Genomic DNA, 18,890 nt, shown 5'->3' on the forward strand with positions numbered 1-18,890 from the left:
AAATTCTGAATGTAAATCAGTAACTATAATAGCATTTCATTATCAACTTAAAACATCTATCTAGACTTAAAAACATCTTAACTCCTAAACAACTAAGCTGAATTGTAAAACTAAATTCTGTGGTCTTCAAGACAGGGTAAGCAAGTCCTCAATAGTCCCTGCCTAAAAAACTAATCTTAAGGGTTAGCTATACGGCCAGTGGTAGATACAAATCACCAACAGAAAATCAAGTCAATGGCATCTTTGGAGAATTCTTGTCTCACAATGTCTTGACAGGCATTCTCTTCTCTCTCTCTCTCTCTCTCTCTCTCTCTCTCTCTCTCTCTCTCTCTTCCTTTTTCTCTTTTTAATTTTTTTCTTGTTATTTTTATTTTAATTTATTTAAAAATATGTTCTTTTTTATCCATCTCTACATGCATATTATGGCATCCAATTTAGTGATTTTTATGGGATTTCTGTGGGTGTGATGACTGGGTCTTTATTTCCTGTGTCTTTATTGAGCTCATTTTTGGGGGTTGAATTCTAACGTGTTAGTTTTTGTTTTATATTATTTTGCTCAATTTATATTAGTTTATCGTTAGAGTCTGTTTCTGTTCTGTTGAGGTACAGAAAGGGTGTGGATCATGTAGGAATAGAGATGGGGAGGAACGTGGGAGAGCAGAGGGAGAAGAAACCATATGTGAGGGAAAAAATCTATTTTCAACAAACTCCTAAAACAGTGCCACCGGCAGAGACAACATGATTACATGAGCCTCTAGGAGTATTTTATTTTCAAGCTGCATTATATATTCTACTACATCTTCAAGCTCATGACAATCTCAGAGTGCAAGCTACCAACACTCACGCTGCCTTGGAAACACTCAAAGACTTACAGTTCCAATAGTGTTCAAAAATCTAAAATCTCTTCAGAGACTCAAGGTGAGCTTTTACAATGAATTCCCCCATATTTTTTTTTTCAAATAACACCTTTGAAACATAATGACAAAAGTGTTATTCTCAGAAACAGTGTACTAGAGGTATTAATAAAATATTTGATCACGGCGATAATAAAATCCATAAGGGAATTAATTAATCCTTTGCAGCTCCACATTCTGCATCTTGTGCTGGTGAATACGTCATCTGTCTTTGGGTGTCTCAGCCTTTTCTGTTTGCTTGCCAGCGGAGCATGTGGCTTCTCTTTGGGGCTGGTTCCGCTTGACACTTGTAGCTTTCCTTAGTCGCTACCTCATGTTCCCGACATCTCTTATACTCTGGGGTCGTCACTGTATCTGTACAGCTTTTGCAATGGTCTCTCAGGGCCTTTTTGCAAGTAATCTGCTACCATGATTGTCGGAAACGACAGGATTTATGGAACCTACATCCAAGTCCTTTGCTTACTGTAACTGTTGCATCTTGCATGACTTTAACCCCTGCATCGCAGTGATGACTATATGTCACCTTGATATCCATTTGAAGTGTGTTCTGTATCTACATCATTTACTTTAACTTCAGCAGCTTCTGAGCGCTTGGCCAAATAGCCTGAGAAAGCATTTCCGGAGAAGGTAGGCGTTTAACAAGGAACACAGGTGGCAGGACTTTCTTCATTAGTTTTCCTTTCAAATAGATTTACACTTTTATTCTATAGATACTTTGACAGGTCAATTTTGCACTCAATATGTTGTTGCTAGTGTCACATCATGGAACAAATTAAAAAGTATTTTATATATTAATCCTTAGGTTTTTGTTTTGTTTTTTTTTTTTAGTTTTGTGTGTGTGCATGTGTGTTTTGTAGTTTGTTTTGTGTTTTTGTTGTTTTGTCACATCTAGTTTGTTAGTCTTTTGACTTGATAAAGTCTAGAGTCAGGGAGGAGGTGAGCCTCTGGGCATGTTTGGGACAATTACCACAATTAGGTGAATTCCTGTGGGCAGAAAGCTTCATGTTTGTGGTTCCATTCCCAGAGGTTGGTCAAGGTTACATAAATATGACAAAATGAGTTGAGCACGGTCTCTCCTAGCTGCTGCTTCCTGACTGTCTAGGGAACATGATCATCCACCTCAATCTTAGGCCAGCAGGACTCTCCCAATATAAAAACCTGAGAACTAAACTGTGAACCAAATTGAACTCTTTCTCTGTTGTGTTGGCTTTGTCAGGGTCTGTTATCATAGCAACAGCAAACATATCAGCCACATCATCCAAAGTTTTAAACTGTCTCATTCGTTCTCCTTTTCATTAAGCCGTACAAATTTTATATCTTTCTTCCCTGATTTCTGGTCTTTCTTACTGAGGATTTGGTTGGAAATCAATAAGTAATAATCATATCATTGACTGGGTACTATTCTGTCTTGAAATTCAGTCTGTCAAATAAATCCATTCATTATTTTAAAAATTGCTTCATTCAAAGTTTCAGAGTATAACCTGAAGGTAGCTAGATTACTGTCCCAATATCACATAAATGGTCTTTATTATAATTTACAATAAAGTTTTTAATTCTCTTCTGTTACATCCAATAGCTTGAATCCACATTCTTATTAGGATTTTTAAATTCTGAATCATACTAGCATTTTCATGAAGGTCTGTATAACATTCCATATCTCTAGTCCTCATCTTCAAATTCTTCTATAATAAATATAATACATATATAAACATATGGGGATTTATATACAATATGAGATATATAATATAATATGTATCTACAAATAGGAGACTTCTTTTTGGCTCATGTGCTGAGGACAAACAATCTATCTCAGCAGGGAAGCTGCACCAGCAGGTATGTGCTGAGCAGATACAGTCTACCACGGTAGGGAAGCCATGTGGTAGGCTGAGTACAAAAGCTGTTTCCTTTTACCCATGAATTCTTGAGAAGTGAGACTAGCTGTACAACCTCCAGGCTCATGCCTCAATAACTTAGCTCCTCTGAGTAGAACCTACCACATCGACCTTCCCAGGGATTCCAAGAGTATCACCAGCTGATTACAAAGTGCTCAACACGAAAAGCTATGGGCACAATCTTGCATAAAATACTATTTGACAAGCTGGTTCTTTTTACTTGTCAGTTAAGCGTGTTTTAAGAAAATAGAATGTTTCATGTAGATTTGGGTATGAAAACATTTATTTAAAATTTGAAAAAGTAATACTTCATAGAAATTTGGAGTTTTAGCTTTATCTTCAAAAATTGGAAAAACATGGGACAGCAATTTTATCTTTTGGGAAAAGCTTCATTTATACATTTGAATTTTTTAAATTACATTTTACTTTAGGTTTTTCAGTATCATATTTTCAAAACTGAGAATAACTCTAAACCTTTTTAGTTTTGCAAGAAATATAGAAAGAATAAGTCAAGTTTTCAGGTTTAGTTTCACCAGTGAACTGGAAACATCAAATGCATGAAAGCCTTTCTTTGGGGATTATTTGGGTGTTTTTGTGAGTTATCAAAAGATCAGGATAAAAATGCCTTTTGACACAGATATGGTTAAAAAATGAAGTTCAAATTATAAACTTCTAAGAGCACTTGCTTTTGCAGCTATACAATAAATTGATAATGTCCCTCTTTCTCCCATGATGGCCTCACTTGGCTTTTAGAAGCCCAGTATACATTTATGGAATTAGATACAATATGGTTAGAGTAAGGCAGGCTTTCTCAAGTGCTACCACAGTAACTGAGTACTGTTTAAAAGGTATTGTTTTTAATCTTGACTACTATCTTTTTAGCTAAAGACAAGGTTAGGACAGCGTTTTTGTACTTAGAAGCAAGCATAGCTGAGAATAATACCATGCAAATATTTTAAATAAATGTGGGTTTTCTATGGGACTATGGATAATTTCTGAATTATTTCTAGTATTATATAACAATAAGCCTGTGGTAATTAGAAAAGTATTACTTACTTAGCAATAAAATGTAAGCACTGTACAAACAAATAAACAAGAATAAATATGAAATGATTCACAGGCTTCGACAGCAGAAATTTGAATGACTTTAAAAATGACCAAAGAAAATAAAACTGTACTCAGATAACAAAAATATCCCCATATGCAAATTGACTTCAACAAAGAGACCCAAGTATCTTTATGAAGTCCATTTTATAAAAGTCTCCTTGAAACACAGAGAAAAACTAATCATATTGAAACAGTATGAACTGCTATCACATGATATCCTGTTCGAGCTAATTGATCAAAGTGTCTGTTTTTAGCTTGAGATATGACCTGAAGAAAAGTAAATATTTTGCTGCAACAAAATTAAGAAGTCATTCATGTGAGCAGTGAAGATCAAATTGATAATAACTCCTGAAAGATTCTGAGCTGATAATAAAAGGAGCTCTTATAGCTACACACATTAAGTACAGCTTGAAGGAAAGCTGACTGGGATATCTGACAGCACATCTGCTTTAAGGGCTATAGCTCTACTCCTTTGCATTATTGCAAACTATTGACTATTAAGGGAGTTTTAGATTTTGCCCATTTAACCTAGGAAAGGGTAGCAACCTTGCCGTTATGTAGCAGGATCTGCCTATTTCCCACTGGGCCCGTTTCCAATAGGAAAGTAAAACTTTTTATTTAACCTAATACTGTGAGCATCAAATTAATTAAAGAGGACTTCAGAATATAATGTGATGCTATGAAAGGATTAAGTTTTGCTTTTAGGATAATAAAGAGAAGTAACTGAGGGGCTGGAAAGAGGTGGTCCCAAAGGAGAATCCAAACTTAAGACTCATGCAGGAACTTTTACCAGTTTGTGCAGCCATCTAAAAAACTGTGGACAGACATCAAAGAGCAACTGTAATAAGGAAAAGGAATGCCTGTTCAGTTGAAGGTTTATCTGTGCATGTGACTGAATATATTACAAGGTTTTTCCATATCTTTTTTACTATCAAATTTATCAAATGCTTTGGTGACACATACATGTCTTCACATGTTTGACGCATGGGTAGGATATAATTGCAACAGGAAAGAAAGAGGGAAAGTATAACTTGTCTGATTAATGTACACAAGATCATAGACATAGGCACCAGGGACACAAAAGTGCGAATATTTTTAGGTAGAATTTTTCTCATAGCAGGTGCAGCAGAAACTGCTCAGATTAGGCAGGATAGTAACAGCCATAGGACATATAGAAAACAATGAAATTATACTCTGTATAGCAATAAGCATTCAATATCAATAATAAAATCTGTGTCCTAGCATAACTAAAATTCAAAATTTGGCTTGTGATTCAAGCAGATTTTAGGATGGAGGAAGTCAAAGGATAGTGGTGTGATCTATCCTAAGACACTGATGAAATCAGCAAGTTTCAAAAGTCCTCATGAGTACTTTTATGAGTGCTTTTAAAACATTAAAGAATGTTATTCTTAAGTAATTTAAGTATATGCTTAGCATCAGATAGCTACCATTACGAACCTCCTATCAACTGGACTTAAATGCTCTGAATTCAAAGCTAACATTCACGCACTTAAATAGTTCTTTAATTAAGCTGTATTTCTGTTGTCGGACGAAGTACTTAAAATAATGAAAACAGGCTAGGGTTGTCGGATGTGGCTTATTAAATTGAGTAAATATTTCAATGCATACTGGAAAGTCTTGCTATTCTGTGGTGCTTTCACCTTGATATCCGTGCACTGTCTATTCTTTAGCCACTTTTGATCAGAGACTTGGGAAACCAAGCATCATATGAGTGAGAATGTTTTGTTATTAGTTTGTATTTTTTTTCTGACTTTATTTTTCTAGATAAGGGTTATTAATTCTGCAATACAACGCCTTATTTACAGATAGTTCTGTTTTTGTTTATAATTAAATCAGGCCCTATACTATTTATTCTTAAATATTTGTCATAATCATTCTTTCCCTGTGGTGGTTACTAACACAGAGTCATCACATCTTACTTGGGTTTGGATTGCATTGCAGTAAATGAGGTAGGTGAAGAACATTTCACAGTTTTATAACATTCACACATGTTGCTTCTTTAAAAAAAAAAGATGAATGTGTGGTCCTATACTATAATCTACGTCAGATTTTATTTTGTACTTATTTACTTTTTGTATACTGGTTTTATTTTATTTTTTAATACAGTGTTCTCTGTCACGTGTTTCCCTTTCCTCCAGGGTTCACCCTTCCACCCTTGCACCCTTCCTGCAAAAAGAAAAAATACACTAAGTCCAATTTGGGTTCCCCATATATTCAGTGAAGCATGACCAAATTCCCAGTGGCCATCCCCATTGCTCTCTCATTCCACCCCTGTCTGCAACCACCGGAAACTCTCAACTGTGAAGAGCTACGTTTCAGCATCCTTCTCACAATATGAAAGACTATCTGCAATAGCTTCTAAGGGAAGAGACAAAAATGAGACGACCACACCATAACTGAGAAAGTGGTGGTGACTGCTTAGAAGTTACCTTAGTAACATTAGGTTATTAAGTAATAACTCATTTTACTAAGATAACCTTTAGTTATCTTAAAGCCCCAACAATTTTAAAGCTTAAAATTTAGACATGATAAAGAAAGTTTAAAAATTTCCATCTAGTATTCTAAATGTCAACTTAATTAATTTTACAAAAGGAGATTGAAAAGCATCATCAGCTGGACATCATCAGCTTGCGTGAAATAAAAAATGTTGGCTGAGTCCTATACTAGTCAACACAGGGGTAAAATGGATTAATTGAGAAACAAAGGGGCCTGCACTCTAATACCCACTGCTGTCTTTTACGTAGCCAATAGGAGTACCTAAACATTGTAAGATGCTAAACATATTGATAACAGGGATGGTGATGATATAACAATAGCAAAAGTCATAACTAAACATCATCAATACAGTTCAAATAGAAAGATAAATGTCTGGATGTATCTTAGGATTCACATGTGTTTTGTTTGTTTGTTTTTCCATCAATTATGCCCTTACATCAATGTGGAATTAGATTAGATATAATGGAGAGATTTGATTGCCTTGTTCAATATGGCTCGTTAAAATTATGTTTGCTTTTAAGAGCCGTTTGTTTTCCATTTCCCAAAGCTATGTCAGTTAATATGCCTTATTGATATACATAGAAAACATGGCTATTTGCTATTAATTATATTCTAAACAATAACATTTCATCAGCAATTTATTTAGTGTTAGTACCAGCATAATAAAAGAAAACACTAAATGGGATTAACTGCCATATATTCATTTCAATTATTTTCTGCTTCTGTAATAGCAAATCACAGTTCTCATGATATTTGATTTGCTTCTCTCATGTGAATTTACAAAAGAATTAAAATACCACAGGAGTAATAGAAACTCCTTAAATAGTTGAGTATAAAATTGCTTTTTAATATGATAATATAAAGAATACCATACAGAGAGCATTGTCTGATTGGTCTTGTGCAACCCAGTGCTCCTCATATTAGAGTCTTTGTGAAGTTTGTAAATTTGGAATGAGGACTGTACAAACTCAGGTCCATGAATTTCAAATGACTAATATGGGAAGTGGAGGTGTGGGGTTGAGTATAAGGAGAGGAGACCTATGTAATTATATTTTAATCTTTAAAAATTACAAAACTATGTAAAATCTAGATGATAAAATCAGAGAAAGTATATCACATATATGACTCACTATTATTGTTGTAAAAATCAACATTTTGTGTTCCAAAGGAAAAAACTGATCACTACTACTGTAATTATTATATCAATCTTAATGAGAAAAAATTAAAAAGGAACTATACACAAAAAAGATGTAAACCTTGAATAGGGCAAATCTCATGTTTTATTGTCTGAAACTGAAATAGAAACAAGAGAATAAGAAAGTATTTGCTAAACCTAATTTATTTAAATGTCCATCTTTGTTCAACCTACTATCTGTGATAAGACAGAAGTCTTCCATAAACAGTTATAATTCATGTAAGCAGTTTGTATATTTTTTTTTACAGAGAAATTCTTTTACTCAAGTCTAGCTCTGTTAAGACTAGTGAGTTTAAAGGATGACTAACATGAGAATTGATGATGCACAGGCAGATGCATTCCATAACATCTAGTAAGTGTGGCGACTTATGAAAGTTGCATCTCTGTAACTTCCAGAGCATCTTGCATATATCTCCTCCAGAAAGAGTCTCCTTTCACTGAATAATAGCTAAGTGCTTTTGTAACCTTGGGGTTTTCGACCTTTGTAGTTTCAAAATTTCTCACATACTCTGGTGCCTCACCTTTGACCATGTCCCCTGGAGGGGGAGACCTGGTGGCACTCAGAGGAAGGACAGCAGGTTACCAAGAAGAGACTTGATACCCTATGATCATATAGAGGTGGAGGTAATCCCCCTCAGGAACAGTCATAGGGGAGGGGAATAAGGGGAAATTGGGAGGGAGGGAAGAATGGGAGGATACAAGGGATGGGATAACCATTGAGATGTAACAAGAATAAATTAATAAAGGAGGAAAAAAAAGAAAAAAAAAGCTCAAAATACTCAGGAAACTGAAAAACTTACAGAGCTCAGGAATTTTGAAACTACAGTTTGTATATTTTTTATGTTTTGAGATTATGATATAATTACATCACTTGCCCCTTCTTTTTCTTTTTTTTTTTTTTTTTTTTTTTTTTTTTTTTTTTTGCCCAAAAGAAAAAGTAGTTTTATTAATGGTGTAATTTGAGATAATACAAATTGCTGAAGCAATTTGATTAAAAAATAACTAATTTTAAGCTAAGTAACAAAACCAGCCCCATTACCAAATAAACAATTTAGGTATATGATCCATTCTGAAGCATGAGATAAAGAATTTATACATTATTAGGAGTAGAACTGATGAAAAAAAAAGAAAACATCACATATGTTAAAGTTACATTTAAAATCCTGTATAGTTTTATTAGGTTGGTTACTAATGTGTGTTTTATGGAAAATATGTTTTCCAAAATGTGCATAGAAATATAACTATAAAATACCATCCACCTCAATTAAGTCTTTTTTTCACTTCTGACATTTGGTAAATATACTTTTTTTTAGTCTTTTTTTTTTAAAGTGTAGCAGCTGAATGTTAATTTGCATGTTTAGTTTTGTTTGTTTTGCTTGGCTCTCTGAGAATTGTCCAGGTGTCTAGTCTGTGGTTTGTCATCTTTAGCTTCATTTTCCCCTTTAATCATTCAGGGGAAATAGTCAACTCCCACAAGATACTAAGTTACTAAATTTAGCAATATTGATAGAAATCTTTTCTTGTGTATCCCAGATTCCTTCCATAAGTTGGTTATTTACTCTGATTGGACCTTATTACTATGCAGTTGTGCGGAAAGCATTTCTCCAGAGTGAAATGGGTGAAATACCTACTGCCAAACTCATAGCTAATGCCAAGAAGAAGCAGATAAATAAAAAAGAAAACAGAGACTTGGGAGACAGAAAGAAGTCTGTTCCCATTCATGTTTTATGGCCATAAACACTTTATGAGTGATTTAATACTCAGTTCCTATGTGTTTATGAGAAACAATGCAGACAGTATTAGCAAAAGTGAGAGAATACTCCCTGTGTCAGCCACTGTGTACAAGAAAGTATGTAAGCTATAGGCTTCCATGGAGCATTAAATTAACTTCACTTCTCAACATTTTCAAAAGGGTGAGTATTAAAAGGCAGAGTCCCAGGGCCACACTCATCAAGGCTCAGGACATTTTGCACATCTCAAATAATGCTGTATTCATTATTTTTGCTAGCTCACCTGATTTAAAACCAGAAATCTGAGGTTATGTACCTAGTGATACAATGTGAGATGCCCCTTCTTTTTCTATCTTCCAAACCCTCCCATAATAGCCTAGTCACTCTCTCTCTCAAGTTCATGATCTTCTTTTCCTTAATATTCTTACATATGGCCTTGTGTTTGTGTATTTCTTAGCACATAAGTAAAACCTACTCAGCCTGTGTGTTACCTTTGTGGTCTATGTTTTCAGGGTTAAACATAAAGCATTAGCTCTTCCCTGGGGGAAACTATTTCTTCTGCTCTTAGCATTCTTTGTCCCGGCTTCAGGACTTCCGAGAGCTCTAACTTCCATGTTAGCATGTCTATTGGTGTTCTTCTTCTTCCGCCCCCGATTAGGCAGTCATGTTGGTGAGACTTTATGGGTGTAGCTTCTGACATTCCTGGGAGAAAAAGTCTCACAGGGAACACCCGGTTCGTATTGTCTTTACAATCATTCTGTCTCCACTTCTGAAATGATCCCTATCGGATGTTTTCCTCCTTTGGAGTATGCATGGTGCCATCTGATGCGATGAAATCCAGTCCTTGGAGAAAGAGGCTTACAGGGGAGGTATAGCTGAAGAGCCTCTAGGGACCGTGTTCAATGTGCCTGGCGTCATGAGAAAAAAGGTTATCTTCAAACTCTGGGGAGTGACCAAAGGCAACAGTAATAGGATATAAAGCTGTGGGAGTCTTTTGAACAACCTTGCTGTTATTTTACCCTTCCTTCTCTTCTTCATTTATCTGCCTCTCTCACCCTAAGTAGAGACTCATGATTTTTCCATGCCCCGCTTCATTTCACTTGAGTCCTGATCTTTCCCACTGTTGAACCTCCCCAACAGGGCCTGTTCTACTTTCCTGTTATTTGTAGTTACTCCAAGGTATGCTCTCACATCTAAAGATTTGGAGCTGTGATGAGAGAGAATATGCAATGTTTGTCTTTCTGGTTTTAGGTTACCTAACTCTATATGATCTTCTGGAAACACGTTAATGTACCTTCAAAGTTCATGATTTCATTTTTATTAGAGATGAATAATACTGCACAGTGTATGTGTGCCACACTTTCATTATTTACTTATTATTTGCAGAACATTTAGGTTATTTCTATCTCCGAGCTATTGACAATAGAGCAGTAATAAACATGGCTGAACAATTAATTATCTGTGGAGTACAATTCCATGTCTTTTGGGCATATTGCAAAGTGTAGTGTATCTGGGTCATATGGTAGGTTTACTTTTAGCGTTTTGGAGACTTCCTCACACTGATTTCCAGAGATCCCAGACCAGTTTGTAGAATTTATTTATTTATTTATTTATTTATTTTACATCCTGATTGCAGCTCCACCTCCTCTTCTTCTAGTCTCCCCTTCGTATATACCTCCCCTCACTCTCCCCTCTCCTTCTCCTCAGAGAAGGGGGTGTGTGTGGTCCTCCATGGGTACCAACCTGCCTTGGCACATTAAGTCCCTGCAGAACTAGGTGCATCCTCTCCCACTGAGGTCCAACAAGGTAGCTCAGTTATGGGAACAGTTCCAAAGCCAGACATCATAGTCAGAGAAGGACCTCATCCCAATTTTGGGGGGAGCCACATGAAAACCAAGCCAGCCTTCTGCTACATAAATGTAGGGGGCCTAAGGAACAAATCCATGCGTGCTCTCTGGTTAGTGGCTCGGTCTGTGAGCCCAAGTTAGTTAACTCTGCAGGTCTTGTTGTGGAGTCCTTGACCCCACTGGCTTCCTCAATGGCTTCCCCAACTCTTCCATAGGACTTTCTAAGCTTTGTCTAATATTGGCTGTGGATTTGTCACCAGATCCCTTCTAATATTTTCTGTTACTTCTTAAAGTTATCTTTTTATCTTCATGAGAAAAGATAAAATTTCATATTTGTTATAATTTACATTTCATAAGTGATAAAGATGTTGACCATTTGCTGGGATTACTTACCCACTTTTCTACCTTTGAGAACTTTTTGTTGTTGTTGTTGTTGAGAACTTGTTGATCTGGTCTCAAGGCCATGTTTTAAGTGGGTCTTTTTTTTTTTTTTTCTCCACTTCATTTCATTTCTTGCTTCCTTGCTTGTTTGCTTGATTTCTTCATAGATTCTGGAGATTAATCACCTGTCAGATGGACAACTGAAAAGATTCTCTCCTTCTTTGTGAAATCCCCTTCTCCTAGTTGATTATTCCTTTAGCTGTCCTGAAACTACCAATTTATGAACCTAACTTGTTAGTTGATAGTAAAAGGAGTCCTATTCAGAAAGTTATTTCCTGTAACCATATTCTACAGGGTTCTGCCTATTTTCTTCACCCAGTGTCAGGGTTTCAGGGCTCATAACCATGTATTTGGGTCATTTGTAGTTAAATTTCATGCAAGACATAATTTCAGTTTTTGCCTGGGACATCCAGTTTTCCCAACATCGTTTGTTGAAGGTATTTTCTTTCTCCTGGTTTTTTGTTTTGTTTTGTTTTGTTTTGTTTTGTTTTGTTTTCCATCTTTGTCAAATATTTCATGACTAAAACTACATGTACTCATGTATGGATCTCAGTTTTGTTCCATTGGTTTACATATCTGTTTTGTATTTGTAACATCTACCTTTATTCTGTGCCTCTGTAATATCTTGAGGCCTGGCATGGTAATGCCTAGAGCACTCCACTTTTGCTTAGGATTACTTTGGCTATCCCAATTCTCTTGTGCTTCCATATACATCTTAATATAAGGTGCTGGTTTATATATATATATATATATATATATATATATATATATATATATATATATATATTTCTGTGAAGACCAACATGGATATTTTTTTGAAATTGTATTAAATCTGTAAATGGCTTTCTTAATGGTCATTTTTACAATTTTGTATCAAACCATGAACATGGGATGATCTTCATGTGGGTCCCCTAGTGTGTTGGGCAGGTGCTGTCTAAGACATAGACTCTATTGCCTGCTTTTCTATCACTTCCGCCTAATGATGCTGCCTTCTCTGGCCTCAGTGGATGAAGGTGAGCCTAGTCCTGATGAGACTTGATGTGTTGGGGTAGGTGTGTGTGTGTGTTAGGGGGCTCACCTTTTCTGAGGAGAAGAGAGGGAGGAACCAGGAGAGAGGGAAGGAGGGGGCTATAATCTGATTGTAAAATGGATATATATGTTAAAAATAAATTTAAAAATATTTCTGTCTTCTGTGATGTACACTGAGGGGCTTTTAATTCTGTAATATAAAAAGTTAATATAATATATGTTTATATAAACATATAATATATATGTGCATACAAATACCTATATGTTTATATTATATATCAAATAACATATAATAAATAGCATAATAATCATATGTTTAAAAAAATTACTTTCCTTTACATTCCAATCATAGACCCTCTCTCCTCTTTCCAGTCCAGCCCTCCCTCCTTCTTTCCCCTATCCTGCCTCCACTACTCCTCAGATAAGCAGAGCCCCGCCCCCTCCAAATCACAGCAGCACATCATGAGCCATCAGGACTGAATCCATCTTCCCCTGTGTTCTGGCCAGGTAGCTGCATCAGGGGGAAGTGATCAAAAGGCAGGCAATAGAGTCCATGTCAGGGCCAGCCCCTCTCCCCTTTCCCCTGTCTCCATGACCCTTGCTGCTAGGAGTGTCAGTCACCTACATATCCTCCCTGGAGACTATATTGTAAAACAATAATAATCAAATAAACAGGGCTGTTTCAGAATTTGGGGCGGGATATAGAAAAGTTAGAGGCAAGGGACTTGAGAATGGCTGGATGAAAAAAAATGAATGGGAGAAGTGATAAATTATATTTTAATGAAAGTGAATAATCACGATAAAGTGCTTTATCAGTAGTTGGAGCAATATCACTTAGATATTCTGTTTGCTTTCTTGACAAAAATGTTTCCAAACACTCTGCATGGCAAAGACAAAATCGTGTACTGAAAGAAAAAGCATCAATCTTCATGCTTTCATCAAATCAAGAAATCCATCTCGATGACATTTCACCAACATCTGAGCACCATCTGGGTCGTGATATGTGGAAAGGATGTTGTCCTTTTACCTCTAAGAGGAGCCTCTGAGGAGGTCAGATGCTCCTTTATTCAGATTCCGTGCTAATTGCATTCCTGGAATAGCATGCCATTTTAGCAAAATTGGAAGCACTTGAGGATCAGGAAGCCTGAAGAGGCAATGCCCCAAGAATGCAGCAATGCTTGTGGTTTCCTGGAGGAGCTATTGTGTTACTGAGGAACTGCTTCTGTAACGGCGAGGATTTCACGGAGATAGAAAGGTAGCATCAGTGACGTTGGGTCAGCCCTTCCTATGAAAAAGGTTTTTTGACTGGGAAAACGTTATCAGTACAGACAACAGAAGGACACTTTTAAAATATTCCAGTGAAAGGGTTATTCCGAGGTCACAAGAATGATTTTAATGTCACTATTTACTGAAATTTACTATTTTCATAAGTGTAGGCACACTTGAGTGCTAGCTTTACATATAGGTTATAATACACTAAAATTATTTTTATAAGTAGTGAAACATGTTTTTGTTTAATTCTACCGTATTTCCTTCTTCTACTATTTTAAATATTCTTACAGCTATGTCATGAACAACAAAGCTCAAATGTTTTCTCATTCCCTGTTTAAGTAATTCTAGCTATAAGACTAGGCAAAAACTATGCTATTTTCTATCATTATCATGTTGACTTTCCTAATATTATGTACAAATGCATTTTATTGATAAAGGTTCTTTATACAATATACTCTTCTTGCAGGTCCCCATCGCTCAACTCCAACCAGTTTCTCTTTTCCTTCTTGCCCATATAAATTCGCTTTTAAAGCAAGAAGTAGTTGCAATCGTCAAAAATGAGATTAGCAAAGGTACAGTAAAGCTGTTTTCCCCATGTCGTAACTAATTCTCAAATAATGTTGGTGTTGTATTCAGTTTGCATGCCTGTATCCCATTCTGACTTTCAGTACATTTCTCCAACACTTCCATTAAGAGTTGCTTCATTACTATATTTCAGTTTCTCACCCATTTAGATGCTTCACTGGCCATAGCCCCACTGAATCCACGGCTTCAAGCACAACTCAGTTTTTCAAAGAAGTGAACCACCAACTCACAGGATGCAACGATGAGGAATTAGAGTACCATTTCTTTCTAAGTCATAATCCTCAAACTAATGTGTTTTAGCTCTTAAAGACACATTGCTATATATTTGTTGTTAACAAATACATATATATGTATATATATACATATATATATATATATATACTATAGTCTATAAGATTTTACACACACACACACACACACACACACACACACGCACACACACTCCTGACTATCAATGTAAACTAGTCCTATAAATAGAGCATTACTCTGTCCTTTAAATCCATCTACTTATGGCATCAAGAAGAAAATACTAAAAATCAGTGAACCACAAGGTTCATTAATAAGTCAATTAATGGATCGCCTTTGTCATTAACTTTTCCTTTGGATTGAAGCCATACTTTGTGAAATATATCGATATGATGATCATTATGCAAGCTAGGTAAGGGTCCTTCTGATCAATATTTCAAAGTTAAAGGGGAAAAGCCCCAAAGTGAAGTAGATACTGACTTTTAATAATGTTATGTTGCTTCCACCAAGACAGGATAAGCGAGTCCTCAATAGTTCCTGCCTCACAAATATATCTTTCAGATATTTTGGGCCAGAAGGTTGAAGATGATGTTCCAACATTATAGAGAGTTTTGTGTGACTATTCAGGCAGCAAACTGTCTCTGTCGTCTTCTCATTTTGGAAGCTGCTAACCTTCATTCCCTGTATACTCAGATAATTAATTAATTTCTTCTCAAGTCTTGGCTGGGGGTTGAAGACCAGATAGTTAGTTTTACAACTAAGCTTAATTGTTTAGGGGTTAAGATGTTCTTAGGCCTAGATTTATGTTTTAAGTTGAAGTCAAGGTGTGATGGAGATTGATTTACATTCAGAATTTTAGACACATCAAGATGGGAAGGATGTTTTCTTCAAGGCTGCCAAGTACAAATAGCCAAAATGCCATATATTTAATATGTATATGATTCCTGACTATTTAATGGTACTTCTTGCTTAGGTAGTTTATTGTATATACGTGTAATAACGTAAATGTAAATGTTAAAAAGAAAATGGAAACTTCTCTATAGTAGTAATTATCCTATTGTTAGATAACTGTTGGTGGTAAGATATCATCAGAAGCATGCACTCAGTCTCCAGTCCTATAGTTTTTTAGAAGTCAAGGGCTGTCACAGTCTCTGTGATGAAGGCTATTGGTGGACACGCTATTATCCCAGTGTTGGTGAATGAAGTTGTTTGACGGGGATAGAAAGTGTCTTCCTCGCCACTAAGTTGTGAGATAAGTAAATGTTCACATGGTCACATAAAGTCAGACAGAAAGATCAATACATGTGGTCGCATTTTTCAAGTCTATCTAATGTATGTATCCTTGGGACACAGTGATATTTCTTATATTCCCTCATGTATTGACCATTTTCTCCAGTAATTCATCACAACCAAGGAATCAGTACTTACGTATGCTTCAGATCATGTCTGTCTCCATATTTAATGGCAAGCAAGAAGTATTCTCTCAGCTGCGCACCTTGAATAATTTTCCCTCACTGCTCTCTTACATGGAAGTTCATTAATGCAAATGAGGTACAGCAACAATCTATCTTAACACAGGTTTGCATTCTTAGGCCAGGGCAGTTCCTTCCCAATGGTTCAAGGGATTAGACAGAATGTGGGATTCATTGTTTATTCTCAAGAGCAGTGAGGATAGTTGCCAAAAGAATCCACGCTAATGACTACTCTCAAAATTCTCTCTGATATGTGGACATCATGGACCCTGTGTCTTCATGCATTATATATATTTTCAAAATATATTGTTTATTTCTGTCCCTAATGCTGAAAAGTATATGACTCTACTGAACTGCGAAGATGAACTTTCCACTAGCTGCTTCTGTCCACAGCCACTAGATGTCCCATGTTCAGTTCTCAGAGCATGGTTGCACTCAGAAGACCATAGTCACTTTGAGACAGCTGGGATATGTGTGTCTCCTTTATGGCAGACAAACAGGTGTCCAGACTTCACAGTGTGCCTTCAAGTTTACAAGCTTCTGCCATTCCCTGGTCACTGCCTCTTTAGCAGTTTTACTACCATGAGGAATGAAGTTACTTTAAATCTTTTGGTAATTATAATTCAACCAGATCAGCCACTTGATCTCGCTGGTCAGTTTTCTTCTGCTGCAAAATAATATCTAGAAACCATAGCTCCCTTTTTAAAATGTACTCATAACAGTACTGAACGCTGAAAAAGTCATGATCAAGGCCATGCTTGGAAAGGAAATTAATGCTGTAGCTGAAGGCATACGGGCAGGAAACTGCAAGTGAATAAGAAGTGGAAGAACTCAATTTTAAAGCAAGCTACACTCAAAATAGCAAACCACTCCTGTGGTGATGAGATTAATCCATTCACGAGGGCTTAGTCTTCTTTGCGTCACCTCATAAAGGTCCTGTCAGTCAAAACTTTAGCATCGGGAGTAAAATTGCCAGCCATTGAACTTTAGCAGACGTGTTTAAGCCATGTTAATCCCTGGTATATTCTTTTAACAAACATATCATAATGATGTCGCTACACGTCAGGAGTCACTCCATTTCTTTCTCAACAGAGATGCAATTTCTATTGCCTTCAAACCTGAAATGAAACTGCCTCCAAAATCCAAACCTAAATATCTTCTTTATGTTGACTGACTCTACCTATGAATTCCACATTCCTTAGAAAACAGAATCAGAAAAAAAAAAAAGAGATATATGTGCTAATGTTTCGTGGGAACCTCCTTACAACTCGAAGAGTGATACACAAGTAAGACAGAGCAGAGCTAAAAACTGAATGAATGTCCCAGTTTCACAAATGGTTGTTTGACTTTTCAGGCTGATAGACTACAAGTCTAGTGCATCTTCAGTTTGTGACAGAAGACAACAAGACAACAATAAATTAATCAGTTCCTTCTTTCTCCACTTATTATTTCAGCAATCTTTTAGTAATTGAGTTCTCTCAAAGAGCAAACAATCTAGGAGGAAGAAATGGAGAGCTAATTATTACTAAAACAAACCTTCTATTGTGAAATTGGAGTGGGGTGTCTAATGTAGTAGGAAGAATACCATGGGTGCTGTGCTGTTAATTCAATGCTTTTATGAATATTTATAACTTAGAAGCATATTTCTGGAGTAACATGGTTTGTTTTCCCAAATCTTAGAGACTAAAATGTCCTTTTAGGGCATTTCTTCCTATGAGTGAGAGGGAGGAATACAAATCTTTCTTCAGCACACATCTTGGGACAATATTGCCATGCCTTAGATTTTTAAATATGTAGAAAAAATTATCTTGAAATCCCAAGGAAGCTTAAGTCCTGGAACATTCTGACCATCAGAACAGTATGGTGTTCCAATATAGTAAACGTAGCTAAATAATGATTACTGAGTATTGTAAAATATAAATGCATGGGATCTATACATGACAAGTTTTATCTCTCTTCAAACTTTAGAAGGTGTCTTTAAATCTTTTTCTTTTTTCTTTTTCAGAGAACATTTGCTTTTATTTTCCAATTTAGGAAAAACATAAAGGGTTACTTTCAGACCACACACCTTGTTCCATTGCATAACACTTAAAGCACCATTATCAAAAGGCTATAGACACTGAGAATCTTTTACTATGCATGCCAGTGTATCATCATTAACATGTCTTCCAGAAATGCAAAAATATGTGACCCAGCAAAAAAAAAGTCATCACTTTAACATTCAATACCACTTGTAGAAGTAATAGGTATGACTTTTGTTCAATTTCAAGTACTATCTATACATAAATAGTACACCAACACTTTTCAAAACATTTAAAATAAATTATGATCATATAAAATTAACTGAAAGGCTTCTAGAATATTCTTTACTACTACTTTTCTTTACATTTGCTGTTTCTATAGATGTTCGGGTGCCATATGTCCTGGCCCGTGGGACAAATCAAACCAGGGTTCACCTGAAAGAGGGAGTGAGGATTGAAAGTAGGGGACAAAGATGTGAGAAAAACTGAGTCAAGTCTGGAAATTTCTTATCAAGACTCTCTTTAATGCAGAAGAGTAAGACTTCATACTGCAAGGTCAACAGAATTTATTGTATCCCACTTTCCCTAGCCCCCAGGCAAGAATACCATAGCCTGAATAGTT

The sequence above is a fragment of the Acomys minous genome (assembly GCF_964271855.1).
Source record: "Acomys minous genome assembly, chromosome: 4".
Classification (NCBI taxonomy): Eukaryota; Metazoa; Chordata; class Mammalia; order Rodentia; family Muridae; genus Acomys; species Acomys minous.